General features: G+C 35.7%; 1 pseudogene; it reads left to right on the top strand.

Moving 5' to 3' along the window:
* The first annotated feature begins 220 nt into the window (after positions 1–220).
* Positions 221–27,843, top strand: LOC137245871 (large ribosomal subunit protein uL13-like; annotated as a pseudogene).
* Positions 27,844–27,916: the final 73 nt, after the last annotated feature.

Below are 27,916 nucleotides of genomic sequence, written 5' to 3' on the forward strand. Positions count from 1 at the left end.
TGTCAAGAATAATACCAAGTGACTTAACCCCTTTCAGACTGCACCAGCGGCGCTCCCGAATACTGGGTGGTTTAAATCAGGAATCTTGTACAACCACATAAATTAAACGAGCTACGTTTTGTTACGATTGACAGCTTATTTGCGTGAATGGATCTGCTGATCAAAACATCCAGATAACCCTTTGATACGTCCCTCAGTGGCAGCATCTTCCTTCAAAATCATGAATCAGGTATGTCATTATCGCGATCCAAAGCAGGGTAGAAAGAATGCTGCCCGGGTCTTTCTCTTCTCCAGTTCACTGGGGTTTCGCTTCCGCTCCCCTCCTTCTTTAGTTAAAATTTATTTTGCACTATCATCACGCTTTTCCAATCTAAGCATCAAATGCTTTATTGTGCCCAGGAATCATGTTAAGACATCATATTCACCACAGCATGACGATGATAATTCCAAAGGTTACGCACATTACTTGCTCAAGCACCATTACAAACACCTGTATATGCATATATGTATGTATGTTTGTGTGTAATTTGACTTGTTTGTATTTCCGTTAAAATGTCGCTTACCACATGCTTCCATCAAAAGGAAAAGTAATCAAATCCACAATATGCCATCTACTTATGCATGTTCAAATAAGTGTGCGTTTGCGTGGAATAATGTGCGTATGCTATTCGAGACTGTACTTCTTGCAAGGTTGTGAGCATGAAAAAAAATGTCATGCTGAAATTGAAGACACTGTTTTTTTTGAAAGATCCGATTACCCGAAGCACTCACAGTCAAGTACTCTCTCAGCAAACTGAAATCATGCTCTACACGTCACTTCACGTACCTGTGTTGTTATATGGTGCAGGAGCTTGGACTATAAAAACTCAGATCAAATGGCTGTGGGAGTGTTCGAGAGAGAGATAGAGATTCTTCGAAAGACTTACGGATCTCTATGCATTGGCAACGACGAGTGCCGAAAAAGATTTAATGATGAGCTCTACGAGCTTTACGCAGACATCAACCTAATCCAGCGAATCGAAACACAGCATCTATGCTGTCTAGGCCATTTTATGCGGATGAGAGATGACGCTCCGTTTAAGTAAGTTTTTTTTATCGGAACCCACCTACGGAAGCAGAGAAAGAGCGCGCCGCCACACCGCTTGAAGAACCAAGTGAAAAACATTCTAAATTCCTTTAGTGTGACCAATTGGCGCCAGTTCACACAGAAAAGAAGCGATTGTCGCACCCTGTTGAACGGCTAGAACCGTTTAAACGTAAGGAAGTAAGTATTTTAATTGTTTTCTTAAAAATATAAGCTTTTCCTCTAACAACAACCATCTTTCTGAACTGAAACATACATATAACATATTTAAATCATTCTTAATCCATAGTTAAGTTACCTTCCACAACCAATTGAAATGCCCATTCCTTTCAAAATGTAGCAACACGATTTATACTCAATAAATCACATCACTAATTTTTGATATCAACTGAGAATATGCTTGTATATTTGCAGATATGTATCTGTTTGAAAAGAACTTTATTCTATTTAATTTAACCAGTGACACCTAACTTTTGAGACTTCTTGAGGTAATTGTTATATAAATAAAAAAAACAAGTAAGGAAGGTTAAGTTCGGGTGTAACCGAACATTACATACTCAGTTGAGAGCTATGATGACAACATAAGGGAAAATAACCATGTAGGAAAATGAACCGAGGGAAACCCTGGAATGTGTATCAAATGAAAGGCATTAAAAGTATTTTATGAGGGAGTAGGCCATACTTATATAGGTGGACGCCATTTAGGGATAAAGCCATAAAGGTGGATCAGTGTTGAATCTAGAATGCGTTTGTACGATATGGGTATCAAATGAAAGGTGTTAATGAGTATTTTAAAAGGGAGTAATCCTTAGTTTCATAGGTTGACGCCGTTTCGAGATATCGCTACAAAGGTGGACCAGGGGTGACCCTAGAATTTGTTTGTATAATATGGGCATCAAACGAAAGGTGCTAATGAGCATTTTAAAAAGGAATGGGCCTTAGTTCCATAGGTGGACGCCGTTTCGAGATATCGCCATAAAGGTGGAGCAGGGGTGACCCTAGAATTTGTTTGTACAATATGGGTATCAAATGAAAGGTGGTAATGAGTGTTTTAAAAGGGAATGGGCTTTAGTTCTATAGGTGAACGCCTTTTCGAGGTATCGCAGTAAAGGTGGACCAGGGGTGACTCTAGACTTTGTTTGTACGATATGGGTATCAAATGAAAGGTGTTAATGAGTATTTTTAAAAGGGAGTGGGCCTTCGTTCTATAGGTGTTCGCCTTTTCGAGATATCGCCATAAAGGTGGACCAGGGGTGACTTTAGAATATGTTTGTACGATATGGGTATCAAATGAAAGGTGTTAAGGAGTATTTTAAAAGGGCGTGGGGCTTAGTTCTATAGGTGGACGCCTTTTCGAGATATCGCCATAAATGTGGACCAGGGGTGACTCTAGAATGAGTTTGTACGATATGGCTATCAAATTAAAGGAATTAATGAGAGTTTTAAAAGGGAGTGGTGTGAAGGCGTTTTCCAGATATCGACCAAAATGTGGACCAGGGTGACCCAGAACATCATCTGTTGGATACCGCTAATTTATTTATATATGTAATACCTGCCAAGATTTTAAGGGTTTTTTATTTCGCCCTGCAGAACTTTTTCATTTTCTTCTACTTAATATGGTAGGTGTCACAACCATTTTATAAAGTTTTTCTAAAGTTATATTTCGCGTCAAAAAAAAAATCCAATTACCTTACCATGTTTCATCCCTTTTTTCGTATTTGGTATAGAATTATGGCATTTTTTCATTTTCCATAATTTTCGATATCGAAAAAGTGGGCGTGGTCATAGTTGGATTTCGTTCATTTTTCATACCAAGATAAAGTGATTTCAAGTAAGCACGTGAACTAAGTTCATTAAAGATATGTCGATTTTTGCTCAAGTTATCGTGTTAACGGCCATGCGGAAGGACAGACGGACCACTGTGTATAAAAACTGGGCGTGGCATCAACCGATTTCGCCCATTTTTACAGAAAACAGTTCACGTCATAAAATCTATGCTCCTACCAAATTTCAAAAGGATCGGTTAATTTATGTTCGACTTATGGCGTTAACAGTATCCTAGATAAATTACATAAAAATTTTACTAATTTTCTATTCTGCGTCATAAGTTCAACTCATCTACCAAGTTTCGTCGCTTTAGCTGTCTTTTGTAATGAATTATCGCACTTTTTCGGTTTTTCGAAATTTTCGATATCGAAAAAGTGGGCGTGGTTATAGTCCGATATCGTTCATTTTAAATAGCGATCTGAGATGAGTACTCAGGAACCTACATACCAAATTTCATCAAGATACCTCAAAATTTACTCAAGTTATCGTGTTAACGGGCGGACGGACGGACGGACGGACATGGCTCAATCAAATTTTTTTTCGATCCTGATTATTTTGATATATGGAAGTCTATATCTATCTCCATTCCTTTATATATGTACAACCAACCGTTATCCAATCAAACTTAATATACTCTGTGAGCTCTGCTCAACTGAGTATGAATATTGTCACGGATATTAGCATCACTAAATTATCCCATCACTAAGGCGATGCTAAGGCCATGCCAAGTAGTATTTACGTTAATAATTAAATCAAGTATACACATATATAAGGCAGCCCAGAGCGATGTCACACACAGATCCATTTACTTATATGCCTATGTGCGCGCGAGAGACTGTAAACTACAAACATTCACATCAATAATTCAATCTTTATGTATCTACATAAACGAATAAATAATTGCGTCTACACATATGTACGTATACGAGCAGCGGAGCGGCAATGCACAAACACATGCATATATCTTATCTGAGTTGTCACAAGAGAGAGCAATAATTTGTGCACGTAGCCGAAACAACTAGTAAGTTCTGGAAATCGAAGAGCCTAGAAGTATGCAGCGTAAACTATAAAAGCGGGGCAAGCGAGTAAGAAGTAATTCAGTTTGATTTGAGTTGTCAAGCAGTTTGGTTATTAAGCAAGCTATTCGTTGCACAGTTTGTTATTGTGAAGTACTTTAATAAAGGCCATTTTGCATTATTACAAATTGGAGTTATTTGTTCAACAGTTTAGTGATTCGAACTTAGCAGAGGATTGCAAATAAGAGGATTTGCAAGCAAATTCGTTACAATATGTAAGGCGCGATAACCTCCGAATTGCCATATGTAGTGCGAAAATTTGAAACACACGCACACACACACACACACATATACGTATACGTATACGTATACGTATATACGTATGGGCATGTGCTCAAAAATACTATTACAGGTGATATAAGCAAATATTTATAAACATAAGACGTACTTAATGCTAATAGAAAGCTAGCAAATGAAGCACAAGAATTTTATACAGCTTAGCCAACAGATTGGTTCTAAATACTTTGATATATGTACGCGATGTAAAGACTAAACTTTGCGTTTTGATCAGGGGCACAAATTGCTATTGAAAGAAATGATTGAAGACGGACTTTTATTTTATAAATCGGGACTTTTATTTTTAAACGGTTTTATTTAGCTAGAGTCTGTGTAGCGGTCGACCGTTGTTCACGAATTTTGTAATTAGAATTTAAGGTACTTCCCGATAAGCAACAAGCTTGAAACAATGACAATGCAATAATAAGAAAAAAAAACTCCGATAAGTCACACATGGATCGAAAAATCGTATTTGTGGTCCGATTTGGCTCATATTTGGAACACATAATACATAAATACATGAATAGAAAACGGCCTATGGATAAAAATCGCCGGCAGGTGGCGCAAGGATCGAGATATTCAAAAAAATCGTATTTGTGTTCCGATTTGGCTTATATTTGGAACATATATACAGAAATAGAAATCGCTTTATGGCTCATATTTGGAACAAATATTACATATAGTCCGGTAGAAGTGACATCAAAATACTTGGGAGAGGGACAAGCATACGTGGCGCTGAGTCGAGTAAAGTCTTTGGAAGAGTGCAACAAATTGTCAGGAAAGAGCTTTTGTAATAATGAATCACTAAATGATTTAAATAGAATGAGAAATAATAGGCAATTAAATAACTAAAACTTGAAAAAAAAAAATTTTTTTTTAGTTAAATGGTTTTATTGAAAACAATACTCACATATAGTAATAATAATATTAAAAGCTAGAAAATAATTAGGTAGGTCCTAGGTACCAGTCACCACACTCCTCATCGATCTGGGGCATTAATCAGACAATTAAATAAAAGCCTTGGACGCATCAAATTTCTATTGAGAGTCATAAGTAAGACCAACTGAACCTTAATCAGGTTATGCTACGCCTAACATTTTTAGAAATTTCACGCGCACAACGCATTTATTTAATTGTCTGATTAATGCTCTAGATTGATGAGGAGTGTGAGGACTAGTACCTAGGACCTACCGACTTATTTTCTAGCTTTTAGTATTACTATTACTTAATGTAAATATTGTTTTCAATAAAAACTTTTAACTTAAATAATTTTTATTTATTTATTATATTTTAAATAAATTTTGAATGGGGAAAAAGAGTTACATTTCGCAATTGGATCTTTATAACTGGCAGTAATGCCTGTTCTCTGATACCCATATGATATGGTGAGTGATCAGCTGCTGCTTCACCAACTGCCTCTTGGGTCGAAAATAATTCTATTCAGTGACGTTCATAACAGCCAGAATCATAAAATAATGACACAATAATAAATAATATACGCCCAAACACTGAGAAAACAAGTCCACCACTATCACAGCAACAACAACGAAATATTCATAAAAATTTGTTAGAAAAAGTCATACTCTAAGCTGTTTAATAAACTCTGCTAAATTACTTACATGTTAAAGGTAAAAGATGTACAAGTGGAAGTACATACTTACTGTGCAAAGCGTGTGAAAGTTAAGTCAACTTGAAACGTAAGTATGAACATTTATAAACTTTACATAAGTACAGCAGCGAGCACGAATATAGCAGAGGCAATTTATTTCAAATTTCGTCAGTTAAATTCCTTTTTTTAATTCGAAATGTCACGAAAACTTTTAATTTAGAATTTTTTTTAGTATGAAATTTTGTAGCCCAATCAATTTTAGTCTTACAAAGTAAAAGTTATAGGTCTCCCGAAATTCATAATAGTTTGTGACAATTTTTTTCCGAAGGATGCTTAATATATCCCCCATACGCAGGTAGTAAAGCGTTATAATCTATAAAGAAGAAAATTTTAAAAACTTTTCAAAAAAAAAAATTGTTAAAATCAATAAAAAATTTTGAGCGACCTATAACTTATAATTTGTTAGATTAAAATAGTTTGGACTACAAAACTGCTTAATCGAACAAATTCAGAAAGGAATATTCAAAAAACTTCAAAATTTATGTAAGATTTTCACACATTTAACCAATTTTTTCGAATCCCTGCTGTACTTGTACACAGGGTATTGTAACTTTGATTGTATAACCGTTGATTGTGCGGGTTTAAAGAAATCGAGATAGATATATGTAAGCTTCCATATTAGACTGAGTCGATTTATTAACCGATATCGCGCCATCGATTTTTCCATAGGATTTGGGCTCAGGAAAAAAAGTTTCACTACGCATGCCCAAAAATAATAATTTTCGAGACTGCGAAATTTCATTGATTTTTTCGATTTTTCATGCATTTTTTTTTTCATTTTCAAGGCTCAAAATAATCTTTTTTTTTTTGTTTTCGTGTCAATTGGCAAATGCACAATTAGTAAATGCAGTTTTTTGAAAAAAAAAAATCTTTTATGGAGATTTAGAAGAATTTTGGTCGAAAAATCGACTTTTTTTCACAGGCTCGAAAATTATTTTTTTGGATATGCGTAGTGGAACTTTTTTTCCTGAGCCCAAATCCTATCGAAAAATCGAGTGCGCCATATAGGTTAACTTTCGTCCATACAAATCGACCCAACACATTGCAGTTATCAAAATCATTAGTATCGAAAAAAAAATGTATTAAGACAAGACCTCCCTCCATCTGTTCGCTTATCCGCCCGTTAACACGATAAATTGAGCAAATATTGAGATATCTGCACCAAATTCGGTACACGGACTTATCTGAACCCAGAACTTATTGGTATTGAAAACAAACGAAATGGGACGCTAACTACGCCCACTTTTTCGAAATCGAAAATTTATAAAAATGGAAAAAATGTCATAATTCAAAAAGGAATACCGCTAAGCTAATGAAATTTGGTAGGTGGATTGGTTTCTAAAAAATTTTGGAATATGGGCATGGCACCACCCACATTTAGAAGAAGAAAATTTGGAAGTTTAATAAACCGTAAATCAATAGCCATTAAAGATATTACATTGAAATTTCCCAGAGACACTGCCCCTGCCAAATTATAAAGACTGATAGAAGATAATCAAAATCAGTTAAAGACTACGCGCACTTTTCCTAAAGGTCTAACCTTAGCAAAGTTTGAAATAACTCTATGGTATTTAACTACATTTGACAGAATATTCTACTTCAGTAGTGTTATGGTTGAGCTAATAAAAAAGCTTAAACAAATTTTGAAAATGGGCGTGACCGGCCCTTCTTTTGTTGCTCTTTCCACAACACTTTTAATGCCATAAGTGCCGCCTTATAACACTATTAACCATACACTCGGAGAAAAATCGTTCTAAAACGAGCGATACAAGTTCAAAGTTAAGAACATTCATTGATAAAAGTCTGCTAAGTACGTTTTTTCTTAACTCGTGACCGATGGGCTTGTTTTAAGAACAGTTTTTCCAAGCACACCGCTCATTTTTATGACCACTTTGGTATTGATGTGTGAACCTTCTGTGCTCATTTCAAGCACTACTTGGGCTTCATTTAAGATTTTTCTGTCTCATGCTTCGAGAACAATTTGTGGTCGATTTAACATTTTTCGGTCTGAATTAAAGGACGGTTTGTGCTTGATCTTTGGGGGAAGTTGGGAAGGTAATTTTTTCTATTAGTAGCCATTTAATTATTTTTTTATTCATAAATAATTTTTTTGTCATTATCAAAAAAATTTAATAACAAAAAAATTATTATTAAAATTCCAAAAAATTTGAAAAAATGCATAATATGCATTTTTCATTAATTTCTCTTTTTGAGAAATTCTTCTTGTTCGATGATGCAATCTGAATATATATTTATAACATTGCATAACAAGATTGAGAATTACCTGTGCATATGTGAATGGAACTCAATGAAAAATAAGAGTTAGAAAAATGGAATATAAAAAAATTGTTTTAAAAAACTTCAGAGTTTGAGGGCGATCGAACTCGCGCCACATGATCGCAACCGCAACATCATAGCCGCTGGGCCCCTACAACTTCTTGGTAGATTGTGCCAAATATTGTATTTAACATTGTAGTGCACTCGATTTGTACCGTTTATTTTTTCTTGAACTTAATTTAAGAACATTGTGCTTAATTTAAGAACATCGTTCTCATTAACGGAACATTTGTTCATATTTTAAGACCAACCGTTCTCTTTTCAAGAACATGGTTGTCAGTTCAAGAGCAAGGTTATTGTTTTGAGAACAGGTCGTTCGTTTTTCAAGAACAAAAAAGTGACAACATGAAAAGCTTGAATTGAGTTCGGTGGTGCTGGATTTTAGAACGGCGTATTTCTCTGAGTGTACAAAGCAAAACAACAACAAAGTTTCAAGTGCACAGCTGGGTATGTAATGTTCTGTTTCACCCCAACTGAGACTTTCTTACATGTTCAGATTTATTATTAATTAATTAATGAATTATTATTAGGCTTTAAGCATGATTCGAACCTGTTGTCTTGCTTTGTATAGTTCCAGTTAGAAAATGTATAGATTTTTTTTCTTTAATTATACAGGATCAGTTCGATGTGGTATACAAGATTCCTTGTAATGGCGACGGTTCCCACGTATGCCAGAAGGTATATGTGGGTACTACAAAATCAAAACTCAAGACAAGGATATCTGCAAATATAAAATTAAGGAACAATTTTTCGGACAACGAAACGGCGTTATCATCCCACTGCAAGGATACCGGACACTACCCTGACTTCGATAATGTAATCATCTTAGAAAAAGAGAAAAACTATAACAAACGATTTATATTAGAAATGCTTCATATTTTGGACACCCCTAATGACAGGAAAATGAATTTCAAATCAGACACAGCCGATTATGGATATGCATACCGCAACCTGCTACGTAGACACAAAAAACAATGCTGATCGAATTATTTATATATACGTTCGTACGTATGTACGTTCGTCGTCGGGACAACAACTATGACATATTGGGATGATCATCTGTTTGCTCTCTTATGTGTGGTTGTTATACTCAGTTGAGCAGAGCTCACAGAGTATATTAAGTTTGATTGGATAACGGTTGGTTGTACATATATAAAGGAATCGAGATAGATATAGACTTCCATATATCAAAATAATCAGGATCGAAAAAAAAATTGATTGAGCCATGTCCGTCCGTCCGTCCGTCCGTTAACACGATAACTTGAGTAAATTTTGAGGTATCTTGATGAAATTTGGTATGTAGGTTCCTGAGTACTCATCTCAGATTGGTATTTAAAATTAACGATATCGGACTATAACCACGCCCACTTTTTCGATATCGAAAATTTCGAAAAACCGAAAAAGTGCGATAATTCATTACAAAAGACGGGTAAAGCGACGAAACTTGGTAGATGAGTTGAACTTATGACGCAAAATAGAAAATTTGTAAAATTTTGGACAATGGGCGTGGCACCGCCCACTTTTAAAAGAAGGTAATTTAAAATTTTGCAAGCTGTAATTTGGCAGTCGTTGAAGATATCATGATGAAATTTGGCAGGAACGTTACTCTTATTACTATATATGCGCTTAATAAAAATTAGCAAAAACGGAGAAGGACCACGCCCACTTTTAAAAAAATATTTTTTTTTAAGTAAAATTTTAACAAAAAATTTAATATCTTTACAGTATATAAGTAAATTATGTCAAGATTCAACTCAAGTAATGATATGGTGCAACAAAATACAAAAATAAAAGAAAATTTAAAAATGGGCGTGGCTCCGCCCTTATTCATTTAATTTGTCTAGGATACTTTTAACGCCATAAGTCGAACAAAAATTTACCAATCCTTTTGAAATTTGGTAGGGGCATAGATTTTATGGCGTTAACTGTTTTCTGTGAAAATGGGCTAAATCGGTTGATGTCACGCCCAGTTTTTATACACAGTCGTCCGTCTGTCCTTCCGCATGGCCGTTAACACGATAACTTGAGCAAAAATCGATATATCTTTACTAAACTCAGTTCACGTACTTATCTGAACTCACTTTATCTTGGTATGAAAAATGAACGAAATCGAAAATTACGAAAAATGAAAAAAAATGCCATAATTCTATACCAAATACGAACAAGTAAGGAAGGCTAAGTTCGGGTGTAACCGAACATAACATACTCAGTTGAGAGCTATGGAGACAAAATAAGGAAAATCAATCTGGGGTAACCCTGGAATGTGGTTGTATAACATGTGTATCAAATGAAAGGTATTAAAGAGTATTTTAAGAGAGAGTAGGCCATAGTTCTATGGATGAACGCCATTTAGGGATATCGCCATAAAGGTAGACCAGGGCTGACTCTAGAATTTGTTTGTACGATATGGGTATCAAATGAAAGGTGTTACTGAGCATTTTAAGAGGTAGTGGGCCTTAGGTCTATCGGTGGACGCCTTTTCGAGATGTCCCCATTAAGGTGGACCAGGGGTGATTCTATAATATGTTTGTACGATATGGGTATCAAATGAAAGCTGTTAATGAGTATTTTGAAAAGGAGTGATCCTTAGTTCCATAGGTGGACGCCGTTTCGAGATATCGCCATAAAGGTGGACCAGGGGTGTCTCTAGAATGTGTTTGTACGATATGGGAATCAAATGAAAGGTGTTACTGAGCATTTTAAGAGGGAGTGGGCATTAGGTCTATATGTGGACGCCTTTTCGAGATATCGCCATTAGGGTGGGCCAGAGGTTACTCTAGAATGTTTGTACGATATGGGTATCAAACGAAAGGTGTTACTGAGCATTTTAAGAGGGAGTGGACATTAGGTCTATAGGTGGACGCCTTTTCGAGATATCGCCATTAGGGTGGGCCAGGGGTGACTCTAGAATGTTTGTACGATATGGGTATCAAACGAAAGGAGTTACTGAGCATTTTAAGAGGGAGTGGACATTAGGTCTATAGGTGGACGCCTTTTCGAGATATCGCCATTAGGGTGGGCCAGGGGTGACTCTAGAATGTTTGTACGATATGGGTATCAAACGAAAGGAGTTACTGAGCATTTTAAGAGGGAGTGGACATTAGGTCTATAGGTGGACGCCTTTTCGAGATATCGCCATTAGGGTGGGCCAGGGTGACTCTAGAATGTGTTTGTACGATATGGGTATCAAATGAAAGGTGGTAATGAGTATTTTAAAAGGGAGTAATCCTTAGTTCTATAGGTGGACGCATTTTCGAGATATCGCCATTAGGGTGGGCCAGGTGTGACTCTAGAATGTTTGTACGATATGGGTATCAAACGAAAGGTGTTACTGAGCATTTTAGGAGGGAGTGGGCATTAGGTCTATAGGTGGACGCCTTTTCGAGATATCGCCATTAGGGTGGGACAGGGGTGACTCTAGAATGTTTGTACGATATGGGTATCAAACGAAAGGTGTTACTGAGCATTTTAAGAGGGAGTGGACATTAGGTCTATAGGTGGACGCCTTTTCGAGATATCGCCATTAGGGTGGGCCAGGGGTGACTCTAGAATGTTTGTACGATATGGGTATCAAACGAAAGGAGTTACTGAGCATTTTAAGAGGGAGTGGACATTAGGTCTATAGGTGGACGCCTTTTCGAGATATCGCCATTAGGGTGGGCCAGGGTGACTCTAGAATGTGTTTGTACGATATGGGTATCAAATGAAAGGTGGTAATGAGTATTTTAAAAGGGAGTAATCCTTAGTTCTATAGGTGGACGCCTTTTCGAAATATCGCCATTAGGGTGGGCCAGGTGTGACTCTAGAATGTTTGTACGATATGGGTATCAAACGAAAGCTGTTACTGAGCATTTTAAGAGGGAGTGGGCATTAGGTCTATAGGTGGACGCCTTTTCGAGATATCGCCATTAGGGTGGGCCAGGGGTGACTCTAGAATGTTTGTACGATATGGGTATCAAACGAAAGGTGTTACTGAGCATTTTAAGAGGGAGTGGACACTAGGTCTATAGGTGGACGCCTTTTCGAGATATCGCCATTAGGGTGGGCCAGGGGTGACTCTAGAATGTTTGTACGATATGGGTATCAAACGAAAGGTGTTACTGAGCATTTTAAGAGGGAGGGGGCATTAGGTCTATAGGTGGACCCCTGGTCCACCTTTATGGCGATATTTTGAAAAGGCGAACACCTATAGAACGAAGGCCCACTCCCTTTTAAAAATACTCATTAACACCTTTTATTTGATACCCATATCGTACAAACAAAGTCTAGAGTCACCCCTGGTCCAGAAAGGCCCACTCCCTCTTAAAATACTCATTAACTCCTTTCGTTTGATACCCATATTGCACAAACGAATTCTAGAGTCACCCCTGGCCCACCTTTATGGCGATATCTCGAAACGGCGTCCACCTATGGAACTAAGGATTACTCCCTTTTAAAATACTCATTAACACCTTTCGTTTGATACCCATATCGTACAAACGCATTCTAGAGTCACACCTGGTCCATCTTTATGGCGAGATCTCGAAAAGGCGTCCACCTATAGAACTAAGGCCCACTCCCTCTTAAAATACTCATTAACTCCTTTCGTTTCATACCCATATTGCACAAACGAATTCTAGAGTCAACCCTGATCCACCTTTATGGCGATATCCCTAAATGGCGTCCACCTATAGAACTATGGCACACTCCCTCATAAAATACTCTTTAATGCCTTTCATTTGATACACATGTCATACAAACACATTCCAGGGTTTCCCTCGGTTCATTTTCCTACATGGTTATTTTCCTTTATGTTGTCACCATAGCTCTCAACTGAGTATGTAATGTTCGGTTACACCCGAACTTAACCTTCCTTACTTGTTTTTTATTTTGTTTACGATTACTGTTCTTTTGTTTGTTTACTTTTTCGGTCTATACCAATTGTATGCTTGTTCCATATAACTACTGTAGAGCTTTTTTAGTCTTCAAAGCGTTGCTTAAGATGTAAGTAATGAGTGTTTGTTGATGACTTTTTTGGTTTTAATAATTATGTTTCATGTTATTTCTAGTCCTGAGGATGACCTCAGACTGAAGTCGAAATATTGAAAAATAAAAACAAAATAAAATACACATCCAATTGTTTTATTTAAGAAAACCCGGCCTTGAGCTCAACCAAAAACTTCAGTTTTTAATTATCTAAAGTAAAAAATGGACGTGTTTCATTGACAAAATTTTACAGAAATTGTCTCTGCTACTTTTGTGTTCTCCGCTGTATCTAATATATATAGTGTAATATATATTCAATTGCTTTATATATAAATGACTTAAAACACACTCATTTGAACTCTGAGTTATGTATTTATGGTATTTAACTATAACGATTTTATTTTCTCTTCATTTAACATTTTCAAAGGTTTCGGAAAGAAGACTCAGCAGCTGCGAAGTACATACTTTTGTTTATTTTATAAAAGCTCATATATGCGTATGCAAAAATATATATGTGAAAACCAATGAGTTGAGATTAAAGTAGGCTTGCAGTAATGCGATTTTTAAATCCTAGGACTTATTATTCATTCACTAGTTTACAGATTTTAATTGGCTGGTTACAGAAGCTACATGAGCGTAGTCTGTTTTGAAGCTTGAAAAAGTTTAGTTTTAATTTTGGAAGAATCTGAAGAAGCTTTACTTTTACTTAGTTCGAATACGGTGTGCTTCACTTCGACTCTAAACTAGATACATTTTAATACTTTTATATCAAAACCCTTGCTAATTTGAATGTCAATTTGAAGGCAAACTTGAAAAATTTTGAAGCAACTTATCGGTAAGCTTGGATGTGAAACCACAGACATTGGTAATTTATCGATAGCACTCCTCACGTTATTATATTTTGAAATAAGATTATCTTATGTTAATATTGTTTGTCTCAGTTATTAAAGAAATCACTGAGTTGCAGCGTTGTAACTCTAACTGCGGCAGATATCGGCCCTGTATATGTCGTTATCATACATATTCGTTGCTTTATTCTGCTTGGATGGTGTGAAAGAAGCGTCTGCATAATCTCAACTCCATTACAATGATTGAAACAAAGACAGATAGCCCTCAATGAATATGTCTACCTGCTTAGTTTCAGGTCGCACGAATTTTTTTAGGTATTATATCGAAGCTAGCAGGACTGTTGAAGTGACCATGGTTCAACAGTTTATAAAATGCGTCTCTAAGCTTCAATGCAGCGTATGATCAAGGCGCTTTATCAAAAATATTAAATAAATGTGGTTTTAACCTTGCAATCAAACCAAATTAGGTAGGTGTTGAGCGTTCTGCTAATGTTGACGGTGACAAGTTCGCGAAGAGTTCAAAGATACCAATTAGATTATGTCTTGCTTGAAAGAGCCACTTGAAACCTTATTGTACAGTGTCGCTAAATAATAGCATGGAAGTCGTTTTCTGATTTTGGAACTTGAAAAATTCCTTTTTATAGATCTCTTACTTAAATTTTCATCCAATTCATTCGTCCTAACAAATTGGTGGGACGGGACCTAGAAACATGTTTTATGCCGACTGCGGATGGCATCTGCAAGGCAGATGAGTTTTGACTGAGAAGCTTTTCATGGCAGAATAACACTTGGCATATTTGTAAAATAATTTCTGAGGGGCGACACCGAATGGAAAAACTTATTTCTAATTGAGAGCCTTGTTTCTAAATTTTGGATATCACTTTGCCCGGAGCGCCTTCCGTCTCAGAAAAGCCTTTCCTAGCGAGCTGCCTTCGGTCTTTCTCTACCGCCATTCGTGTGCCCATGCCAGGAATTCGCTCTGTTGTTTCATACGATCGACCAGGGCTCCGAAAATTTTAACAATTCTTGATGCTGCCATATACTGTTAGTTGGCTTTTTATCATATCTATTTGGTACCTTTCTGTCCACTCACATCTTCTTCGTTTTCGCACTTCCATGCCGCTACCTTACCTAACTCATTGACGTTCGCTAGCTTCGGTTTCAGTGTCTGGCTCACTTTTTTAACTATTTATTCTTCTACTCTCTGAGGTATTCTTCATGGTCATACCACCTGTCCAGAAATGCAGAAATCCTTTTACCAGAAACAAATTTGTTTTAGTCTTTTTGAGAATGGTCTGGTGGGCTTTTTATTGGTAATAGCCGATACCGCAAGTTTTCGCTTATTACGGACAGCGAATTATTATCGTCGAGTTACCGGTTTGCTTGTTAAAACTTCCATATCCCTTTGTTAAAGGACGGTTTGCGGATCTGTCACAGATTTTATATTGAAGTACTGTACCTGATTTATAGAAAGCCAATGAGACGTCGATAACAAATTGGTGAGGCTTTGATAAATCATCCATAGCTTTTCGATGTCGAATTGACAGCTTTTTGATAAAAAATCGATAACTTTTGGACAGCTAGTTGATAACTTTTTGATAAAAAATCTATACATTTTTTGATAAATATCGATGAGCTTTCGATTGTTAATTATTAACTCTTTGATGATAAATAGATAGGTTTTCTAAACTTTGGAGCCAAATTATCGGAAATTCATTTATATATAACCTTTGCTATACATAACAAAGTTATAGAATCGATAACAATTCGATAACACGTATGTACCCCGTATCATCATAACTCACCTATAACAAACTATTGATATTTTGACAACAAACTGATAGCACACCTTGCTTTATTTTGCTGTTTGATTTCTCTTTATCATCTTTACCGTGTTCTCACTCCCACATACAGCATAACATATAGAAAAGATGTTAGCAAGAAATTTAATGATATGCGGGAGGTTTGAGATGAGCTCTGCATCGACAATTTATACAGCTGTGCTGTTCGACAAGATCTTTAGGCCGAATTTTATTCCTTCATACTGATACTCATTTTCGCTGGTATGTATGAATGTAGCGAAGAATACATACATACATACATATTAACCTGGGTCGGTTTGTATGGACGAAAGTTTTTTCATGACCTACTAAAAAAATTTTAATTTTTTCATTTATGGTCGGACAGGGTATACATGAAAATTTTTTTAGTCATGAAAAAAACCTTAAAAATCAAAAACAAAAAAAAAAAAAATAACGAAAAACACGAAAACAAAAATTTGGCAGGCTCGAAAATTATTTTTTTAGGTATGCGTAGTTGAGATTTTTTTTCTTGAGCCCAAATCCTATAGAAAAATCAATGGCGCGATATCGGTTAATAAATCGACCCAGTCTAATACATATAGCTAAAACTGCCATTATGTGGTTGTTTTAGAAAGTGTTATATCACCACAGTGTGCCATTTGCTACGAATCAGAATTAGTTTTAAGACGCCAATCCCTATCAAGTCATCTGAAAAGCACTACTAAATGCACCTGCTTAAACAACTTAATTTTGACAGCCATACATATGAATCTGTGTATTTAAGTAGGCATTTATTTTGACTGTCACGCATATTAATTTTAATAAATTACTTAATTATTTTGATATTAAAGTTATGCGATGATGATGCAGCGTATGGCACAGAGAGATCGCTTGGACAGAATTTCAAAGAGGTAAATTAAATGAAAAGTAGTAAATGGTAGGAGGTTAAAACTTAGCTGAAGGCTATAACAATCAAACACACAGCCAGATTGCGATGCTTTTGTGCACACAATCCATCATACACCTACATTTGAATCAGATAAACTTTTTTACGCTGCTTCAACAACACAGACAAAGCTTTTGTGTGTGCGCCATGGCGTATACGTATACAAAGGATTTTCCACCTAATTTGTTCACAATCTGTGAATATGTAATAATAAGTAAGCGCGAGCAAAATGACGTCGCAAACATTATGCGAATATTATGTGGCATTAAAGTTTAATGCTATAAAAAAATGTGAGCAAAAACAGTGCAAAGTCATTGTTTTATATTTGTTTTTTGTTTATCATTTTACTGTGTGAATTGGTTTTTTTTATCGTTTTTCTCAATGTATGTAATTTTTTTTGAATGAAAATACGGTATTTACGTTTTGTTGGCATGCCAGCCGGTAGGAGTTTGATACTGCATAATTGAAGATATGTAGACAGATATTTATATAAGTACTAGAAGACCCGGCAGACGTTGTCCTTCCCTAAATTTGGCCTATCTGCATACATTTTAATAAGTTTTTTCCGTCTGACTCTGCCCTCCCCCTCTTCACTTTTTCCTAATATTTTTATTCACTCCTCCTTCCGTCTTTTTCGCGTCATCTATCTCGATCTTCGTATCATTCTATCTCTTTCTCAATCTCCTTCTCCTTCACTCTTTTCTCTTCTCTCAATTTCTTCTCATTCTTCTGCATCCCTTATTGCCTTTCCCAGAGTGTGGTATGTATTTTATTCTAGTCCCAATCCCACTCCGAGTCTCAGTCCCAGTCCTAGTCCTAATCCCAGTCCCAGTTCGTCTCTGGATAATATATTACTCTGTACCAAAGCACTCATCAACAGCTTTCATTTGATATCCACATTGTATAAACACTGTCTAGACATTCGCTGGCCCACGTTTTGGCCTGTATCTCGAGACCCTGTACCTGTAGTAACCACCGCGTGAGGTTTACGCAACTTGTGTGAAAGTTTGAACATCGAACGACGCATCCCCCCCTCTCTCGATGGGGCTGGTGATGTGCTATACTTGATATCATTCACTATAATATTTTTTATTGATAAGCAGGTTATTTAATTAAACACCAAGCAATTACACGGAAGTATATCCGCACCACCAGAAAATATGAGTGCCACTGCGTATACGTAACATTTTAATATTACGTATAAACAAATTAAAAAAATTGCAATAAAATAATATTGCGACTATAAACTGAGATATAACCTAGCCTATATTTCAAGTTAGATCAAACTACACACGGGGTGCAAAACAAATTCAAAATCGGTTCAGTAGTTTAGGAGTCCATTGGCCTCAATTTTGTGACACGTGTTTTTTATATATTAAGATGTTTATGTAAGGGCGCTCATACCCTGTAGGGAAATGAGTAACTAGTGATAAACAAACCTGTGCAGAACTAGACCTAATATACCTAATAAGTACTAGTTCGTTAGCAACTATATTTTGTCTATATTATGAAAACGGCTGCTAGCTTAAAAGAGCTTCAACTACTAGTATGCCTTCATTCCCTACACTTTAAAGCATTTTTCTTACGTTAACTGTATTGCATGTACAAAGCTAGCAAATCGGCAGTAAAGGGTTCTATCGCCATAAATACAACAGGGTACATTTAGACGATTTAAATCATATTCATATTAATCACTCCTAAGTCTTTCAGATGGCAGTTTTGGGGAATTCAAAAAACTTTTTGTCTGTAAACACACACATTTATGAAAGGCTTTCTACGCGGAAATACTTTGCATAGCCTAACAGGTGTTCGACAGATCCAGGAATGTCCTTCTAAAGAGCATTCGAAGGCCGGAAATGCAAAAAGGTATAGCTAAAATATTTCGAATTTTCGCGTGGATCAAAACTAACTTAAAAAAAAAATTGATATTGCCAACGCAACAACCTTATGTATATGGAATGGTTTGAAACAATCGCAAAACGAAAAGAAAACTTACTAAAAGCAACATATAAAAATTCGGTCTGGTTCGGAGCCTATTAAATAATATTAAAAAAAAGATCTCAAATGTATATTTTTGCACAAGTTCAGAACTATCCAAAAAGAACCAGTAACACAACTACCCTACAAGAAACGCTGATAAATTTTACTAACACACTCACACTTTTAATGTATAGTGCTGATCCTTTAATTATCTAAACATTGATACTTAAATTTATGTATATTCTTCTGTTCGCACATCTGTGTGGACATATATCTGACCAAAACCTAAAATCATGTAAAGGAACTCAAACTGGGAAGTTTCGGATACCTGCCGCAGAGCAAAGGAACCTACCGTAAATGTCAGTATGAATATGAGACAGATATATTACTATGACTATTCTTTCAAATATGGAAGAACAGTGTATCCAATGTAATCATGTTATCTGTTTTCACCATCATATTATTATGATATAATTATCAACAATGGCGCGTCATCAAAACTTGTTGAAAATGTTTAAACGTTGAAAGTTGACAGTACGTACTAAAAGATCCAGCTCAGATGATTGTCAATGTTCTTGTATGGTAAATCTAAAGAGGAAGTTCTTAGCTTTTTAGCAACTTCGGAAAAGGTAATGCAGCGGGGACAATTTCTACCGCCTACGACATAGTCATTGTAAATTCGCCAGTTGAAAGCATGCAAAAGATATAGAGGGCGAACTAGTTAATAGGGATTCCGACTGCACAAGAAGCGCATCAGTTTTGAACTTGTGATTTTCCCTACAGGGTATGTATATAATTGGCTTAAATTATTCAAATTATAAATTGCAATGTAGGGCTTACTTTTAAAAGTTGTTGTTTGCAAGCCCCAAAATATATTGCCCACTCATGATGAACCAAAATATAATTAAGTTTTTGTATGGATTGCATTATGTAAAAGTATTTAAAAATTTATTGAAATTTCTGTTCTGTAGAAGTTTTTCAGTTTTAATAAATATATTTTGCAGTTAAATGAATTTTGGACTAGTTTGTAACAGTTCAAATGTAAATTTTGGGAGTACTTAATTCTCAAAAAAAATTGCTAAGGACCCCCGATTCAGTATACTACAAACCGTTAGATAATTTAGGATAGCGCAAGTTATTTATTTTATCATAATTCTGAAAATAATAAATAATACATTTTTTTTATAATTGTAGATAGGTAGCCCGAGGGCAACGTCCGCTGTGCTTACCTAAGTGAAGGAAGGGTAACCCGCGACATGCTAGAATTAAGAGAGCTAGCAGGAGCAGACATAATTATGTCTTTAAAAAACCATCCACTCCCGCTGGCTCGCTCACCTGCGAGGACTGAAATGCCAACAGCGAATTCATTTCTCTTTTACGGCCTGCGTTATAAAGAATTTAAGAAATGAGCCGCTACTTTGGCACTTTTGTAAATAGCCATTTATTATTGATCGTCATCAGAGGTCTGCTTTGGGTACTAATAAAATTAGTGCATTTAGTCGTGAGCCAAAAATTTCTGTCTAAATGTGTACTTAGTCAAGTACAGACAAATACTGTGAGTGACTAGCACATAAAATAGAAAATACATACGAGTGCCCCGCAACACATATGTCCCATACATATATGACATTTTTGAGTATAAACTGAAATCATAGTCGCTTTAACTCAGTAGCAAAGATGACTTGATACGAAACATTTGTTTACAGTCTCATTTTTTCCGCTCTCACGAGGGATTTATCTGAAATTTGTGTTGGCAACAATCGCACATAAATCCCTCGCGCCTGCTTAAGTAGGTGCCAGAACAAAAAATGTGCCACCTAAGACGAAAAACGGGCCAAAAATGTCGGTAAACTTTAGTTTGACCTACAACTGTAGAATAGCGTTCAAAAATTATGGGAAAAAGGATACAAATATTTGTTTTAGTATAAATATTATTAGTTCGATGGCGGAAGGTAAATATTTTTTCCCATTCAAAAGTTATCACTAAAAATAGGTTTTGTAAATATGAAGTCCCGATGCAACCAGTCCATTTTGATCACAGAACCTGGAACGTCAGACATGTAGGATAAGCCCTATACGTTAAATGATGTTAACATTATATCATAGGTCCGATTTGCTGAAATTTCAAAAGAATATATGGTTTTCACTGCGATTTAAATGCGTTACAATATCTGACTAATAAAATTAATCAAAATGTAAATGTTACTTGGATTTGTTTATATTTAACTCTAACTAGGCGTATTATTGTAAAATAAGTTTAAAGAAATAAATATTTTACGACTATCATTTTATTAAATGATTGAAACTATAATCGCCGAAATGTGTGTCAAAAATCACCATATTCAGATCTATTCATTTTTGTTTGGAGTGGCATCATTGATAAATGTTATAAAAAATCTGCATTTTGACAGCGCTCTCTCGAAACAAAGAGTTGCAAATCCATTCAGCTATGTCAGTAGCATGTTGTTTTCATGTGTAAAACACTGTATACTTCGTTTATTATCGGTTTTTCTTTAGCACTGTATTCAGTTTAGTTTCGTGTAGAACACTGATATGACTATATTCATTTTATTGTACTGTTATTCATACTGATTCAAATTGGTGTTTTCGTATAACACAATTGACTTTCTTGCTCAATAAGACAATTGGCTACTGAACTGCTTCGTGGCTTATGAGCGGTTATTCATTTTACGAAGCATGACTATGTAAATGTGTTTTAGTGGATATAAGTGCTTGATATTCTTGTTTGTGTACGCACTAATACTAATTATACCTTTCATGAAAATGAAATGGTATATTAATTTCGTCACGAAACCGAAAATTGTAAGTCCTTAAAGGAAAATAGATAGACCCACCATAAGTATACCGAAATAATCAGGTTGAAGAGCTGAGTTGATTTAGCCATGTCCGTCTGTCCGTCTGTCCGTCTGTCTGTTTGTATGCAAACTAGTCCCTCAATTTTTGAGATATCTTGATAAAATTTGGTGAGCGGGTGTATTTGGGTGTCCGATTAGACATTTGTCGGAACCGACCGGATCGGACCACTATAGCATATATCCTCCATACAACCGATTTTTCAGAAAAAGAGGATTTTTGTAATATCTTACCCAATTTAACAGATTGAAGCTTCTAACTTCACCATATACTTTCGTATATTGCACGTATTGTTGCCTGAAAAAATTGATGAGATCGGTCGTATATATAGTATATATCCCATACAACCGATTGTTCAGATAAGAAACTTTGCACACTTTCTTCCCCATTTTAACAGCTATAAGCTTCAAATTTCACCGATTGCTTACGTATATAGCATATATTGTTGTCTGAAAAAATCATTGAGATCGATGGTATATATAGTATATATCTCATACAACCGATTGTTCAGTTAAGAAACTTTGCGCAATTTCTGCCCCTTTTTAACAGCTAGACGCTTCAAATTTCACCGTATGCTTACGTATATAGCATATATTGTTGTCTGAAAAAATCATAGAGATCGGTTGTATATATAGTATATATCTCATACAACCGATTGTTCAGATAAGAAACTTTTCGCAATTTCTACCCCATTTTAATAGCTAGAAGCTTCAAATTTCACAAATAGCATATATTGTTGTCTGAAAAAATCATAGAGATCGGTGGTATATATATTATATACTTCATATAAACTGTCATTTTTGCCACTTTTTTACGGCTAGAAGCTTCAAAATTCATCAAATTTTATAAAATAGTTACGTTTACGTCATATATTTTTGAAATACGTGATTCATAGTCATAGTTTTTACATGCAGACCACAAAAAACGTGCAGCTTTGCATCCTCACACAGATTACCTACCTATTTTTTATTTTATATTTATCTTAAAAATCGTTTAGATATGTTCAAATTCACTAAATGCTTACCCGTATAGCATATATTTTTGTCTGAGAAAATCATAGATACCGGTGGTATATATAGTATATATCCCATACAACCGATTGTTCAGATAAGAAACTTTGCACAATTTCTTCCCCATTTTAACAGCTAGAAACTTCAACTTTCACCAAATGCTTACGTGTATAGCATATATTGTTGTCTGAAAAAATCATTGAGATCGGTGGTATATATACTACATATCTCATACAACCGATTGTTCAGTTAAGAAACTTTGCGCAATTTCTGCCCCTTTTTAGTAGCTAGACGCTTGAAATTTCACCATATGCTTACGTATATAGCATATATTGTTGTCTGAAAAAATCATAGAGATCGGTGGTATATATATTATATACCCCATATAAACTCTAATTTTTGCCCCCTTTTTACGGCTAGAAGCTTCAAAATTCATCAAATTTCATCAAATAGTTACGTTTACGTCATATATTGTTGAAATACGTGATTCGCAGTCATAGTTTTTACACGCAGACCACAAAAAACCAGAAACTTTGCATCTTCACACAAAGTACCTACCTGTTTTTTATTTTATATTTATCTTAAAAATCGTTAAGGTATGCAGATCTGTTCACTATATATTTCTTATCTTATACATCCGATTATTCGGAGATTACGAACGGGATAAGATTATTGTTCAGCCCCATTCATGAAAGGTATGAAGTCTTCGGCACAGCCGAAGACAGTCCCGTTCTTACTTGTTTTTTGGTTAGTCCACTAATAAATAACCTTAAAACATGAATAATTGCAGCTCACTGATCGTCATATGATGGTTGCCTTGTTGCTGTAACTGCCTGCTATCAGCTTCTATATGCTCCTGTGCTGTATAAAGCATAGTTTCAGGCGCAAATAAAAAATGAGGTATAGTGAGGGTTGTATTATTGTAACGATGCGTTTGTCGGATACAGCTCGGGTCCGTTCCGGTAAATAGCCCCATTTAGGTACTATTCTGACCATCTCTGGAACGATTCAATATAACCTGAGTGCATTTATCAAAATTTTATTGAAGTATTTTTTAAAAAAACGTTAAATTTCATACATGTAATTTTATTGATAATAGAGTAAAATTGTGGTTACTGAGACATGTTTCTGCATATCATTGCTACATTAGCCAGCTTTTCAGAAGATGAGTTTTGAACTCGAAATTTCCTGCATTCATACTCCATAGTGGCGTTAAGTGCCTCTATCCATTTGAATGCCCTGCTGCACGCTTTGTAATTTGTCTCTAAGTATTGCCCTTTTTTTCTTGCTGTTCCTTGTATACATAACTGGGTAAATATATATAGATACTATATGTTTTACTTCAAATTGTGTAGAATATTTTCAGTCTCGATCTCCAGTACCTGATAGGCAACATTCATTTAGTTGTTTTATCAATTATAAGAGCATTCACATCTCGTTGTTGTAAGCTAGATTATCAAGAATGAAATAGCGTATTTGTGGTAACTTCTAATATAAAACTCGTTTTGAGCCTTAAGCCATCATTACAAAGAGGCAACTTGGTAAAAAAGCGTACACTCTAATGTACATATTTGTATGCACACTCATACATAGGCCGTATATGTATTTACATCACATCACATTTCCATCGTTTACTTTTAATCACTTTTAACTCACATACTTGCACATCGTATCAAAAGTCAGCTTAAACGAGGTGGAAGCATCAAACATTAACATCGAACATATTCATTCTCATATGCGCCCATGGCTAAGAGTGCGTTTGTCTGTATGACGGAGCACGTGCTGTGCCGGATAATTAATTGGCATTTTCTTGGCAATAAAGTCAAGCCGTTGCTTAACGCTTTTTTTTTATCATACACGCACATGCGTGGTTTTTGTTGTTTTAATTTTTCTTTGTTCAGTTATTACATTTTTTTTACGTTGTCTGCTCGATGGTGTTGCTGCTGAGCTTAAATGCAATTTGTTGATGTTTGTCATATTATTATCTAGCACTCTTGGTCCTTGCTAATCCTGTTGCTGTTGTTGTTATTGTATAGCACTCATGGTTTTTTAAACTCTTTTTTTACTACCTTTATATTAAGTCCCTTTCATGTTTGTCTCCTGATTTCCAAACGAATCTTTTACCCACGGAAAAGTCTTTTTCGGTAACTTCCGTTGAACTAGGTGGCGCACGGATCGAGATATGCATAAGATTAATTTTAAAATGGAAATTTTGTGATCGACTTTTAACTAACTTCTCGGTAATCCATAGACTTCAAACTTAGCACATAGTTTGCGAGTCAATGGCACCACAATTCGTGGGAAACAAAATGCCGCCAGGTGGCCGACGAATCGAGGTAAACGAAAATCCCTGACAAAACGCAGTGAATTTTGCAATCGATTTTTGAGTAACTTCGCGATAAGCTGGAGATATGAAACTTGAGCCATAAGTCAGAACCCGGTGACAATGCAATATCTTATCAAAAAAATTCCGCTAGGTGGCGCATGGATCGGGATATTATGAAAATTAATTTATATTTGGGAATTTTTCAATCCATTTTCAACAAACTTCCCGATTACCTAGAGACTTGTAATTTAGCACATAATTCGGGACCCGGTGACAATATAATTTATAGAAAACAAAGTTCCGCTAGGTGGCATGCTAATTGAGATAACTACAAATCCCTGAAAAATGAGGCGAATCATACGATCGATTTTTGAGTAATTTACCGGTGAGCTACAGACTTGAAACTTGGGCCGTGGGTCAGAACCCGGTAACGATGCAATATTCTATCAAAAAAATTCCGCTAGGAGGCACGCGGATGGAGATAGTAAGAAAACAAATTTTAATTTGGGAATCTTTCAAACCATTTTTAACTAACTTCCCGGTTACCTAGAGACTTGAAACTTGGCACTTAGTTAGAGGCCTGGTGGCAATACAACTTGTAGGAAACAAAGTTCCGCTAGGTGGCGCGCTATTCAAGACAACTGCAAAACCTTTAAAAACGGGGAGAATTTCGCCATCGATTTTCGAGTAACTTCCCGATGAGCTAGAGACATGAAACTTGGGCCGTAAGTCAGAACCCAATGACAATGCAATATTTTATCAAAAAAATGTCGCTAAGTGGCGCATGGATCGAGATATTGAGAAAAATAGTTTTAAATTGGGAATCTTGCAATCGATTTTTAACTAACTTCCTGGATATTACAGACTTCAAACCTGAAATATAGTTTAAAACTCGGTGACAGTGCAATGTGTGGTAAAAAAATTTGAGCTAAGTAACGCACAAGTAGAACTAGTTAGAAGAATAGGCCATACCTTCATGGCTAGCCTCCTAAGTGTTGCAGGCGTTGTAGAATTCCACCTCGTTGAAGGCTCAACTCAATGCACGGCCTTGCATACTTTTAGGCGTACGCGACTTTCACCACGATTCTTTTAGACTTTCAGGCGTATGCGAATTTTACCACGATTTTCAGCTATGCAAATTAAGTAGCAGGCAAAAGAGGTGGAATTCTCTTGTTATGATGTGAGGTGGAATTCTGTTGTTTTCGCCAGTGCTATCAGCGAAAATTCCACTTAATTCTCTTAAATCTTGCTATTTTGAACAAATAAATAAAGATAAGAATTTTTACTTAGGAATTACTTAAATAACTAATCAAAGTTGCAATTGCTTTTTTGTAGGCACTACTAAAAAATTGAAAATGAAAAGATGATAAAAAAATTTTAAGGACTACCTTTATATAAATGGACCAAAAAATAGAAGGCAATTTTTCCTTTAATACAGACATAGTCTTGTTAAATTTTGACTAAAAAACTGTACCAATAGCTCTTGTAAAAGAATTTTGGGATCCTTCTATTTGCTGGTCCATTTATATAAAGTTAATCCTTAAAATTTTTTTATCATCTTTTTATTTTTGCTTTTTTAGCTGTTTACTCATATTCACTTTTTTGCTTGCTTTTATTAATCATTACTTTTTTCGCTTTTGTTGCGGCATTTTCTCACACTCACTGCCAGGAAATTTTTGCTGATTTTATTTCCTGCTTATATTTAGTCGCTTGTTATTTTTGTTGCTTGTTTTGGCTTTAATAATTATATACGCACATATTATTTTATATTTTTTCTTTTTTTTATGATGAACATTTTGCTCTCACCCGTTTTTGAGTATTGTTATTTTGCTCCATGGGCAACCACATTTGCCTTTATTTATTTGTTTTTGTTTTGAGTAATTTATAGAATAATTAAATTTGATTTGGTAAACAAATTTATAATTGAATAAGACAGCCAAAATGCAAATTTTTTTGTTCTCTCTGTTACTTTAACGGATATTAAACATTACTTTGAAAAATATATTTCGTGGTGGGCTTATAGACATTTATGTAAATCACTCCACTGTCGAGTCGGCTCGTCGTCGTACCGTACTTGTTCGAAAAGTCAAATAGCACACGCTTGTGCGTCGCACACATGGTTTTAAATGGAAAGTCTCATACGACTCGTACGCTTCTCGTACGCGTACGAATATTTTTACTTCCCTACGACTATCGTGAAGCATTGGCCTCATTTTACTCATAAATAGCAAAAAAAAAATATTTGAAATCAAGATTTTATTTATTATTTTCGCGGCTGGTTTAAAAAATAGAGCTATTTTGATTTATGGTCGAAGCCTTCGGCTATTTGGAGTCCGTGATTGCCAAATACCCAGCGCAAGGTGGAAAAATCTCTTTAGTGCGATGCGAACTGTTGACTCTCTTTGGGCACTTCTAGAGAAACAAAATCAAATTTTTTGCTTATTTGTGGAAACGGGGGAACATTAATCTAGCCCTCGGTCCTTATCACTTGCGTGCTCCATCTCGCACTTTCTAACAAGCTGCACGAAGCAAGAGTCCACATAAAACTGAACGCGGTAAGCAGCTCTTGATCGCCTTCGCATTTTCGATGGCATTACATCTAAATACGATAAACGTCGATGTGTTTGTGTACTGATTCCTACGCTCAACCTCACATTACGTTTCGATCGCAAATACTATCAAGTCACCTGACTGTCCCATGAAATCATCTGGCATTATCAAGATGTTGCAAAGATTTTGGAAAGGGAATGTTAACCTAAATAACGCGAAACCTTAAAACTTAACATAGCAATAAAGAAACTGATGACCAGGGTGCTAAGTTAGCGGTAGCTGAGCCATTTAATAGGCGTATACAATTTTACGGGAAGTTCGTGTTAGATGCGTAGGTTTCACATTG

This window comes from Eurosta solidaginis, chromosome 3 (genome assembly GCF_040869045.1).
Source record: "Eurosta solidaginis isolate ZX-2024a chromosome 3, ASM4086904v1, whole genome shotgun sequence".
In the NCBI taxonomy this organism is placed as follows: Eukaryota; Metazoa; Arthropoda; class Insecta; order Diptera; family Tephritidae; genus Eurosta; species Eurosta solidaginis.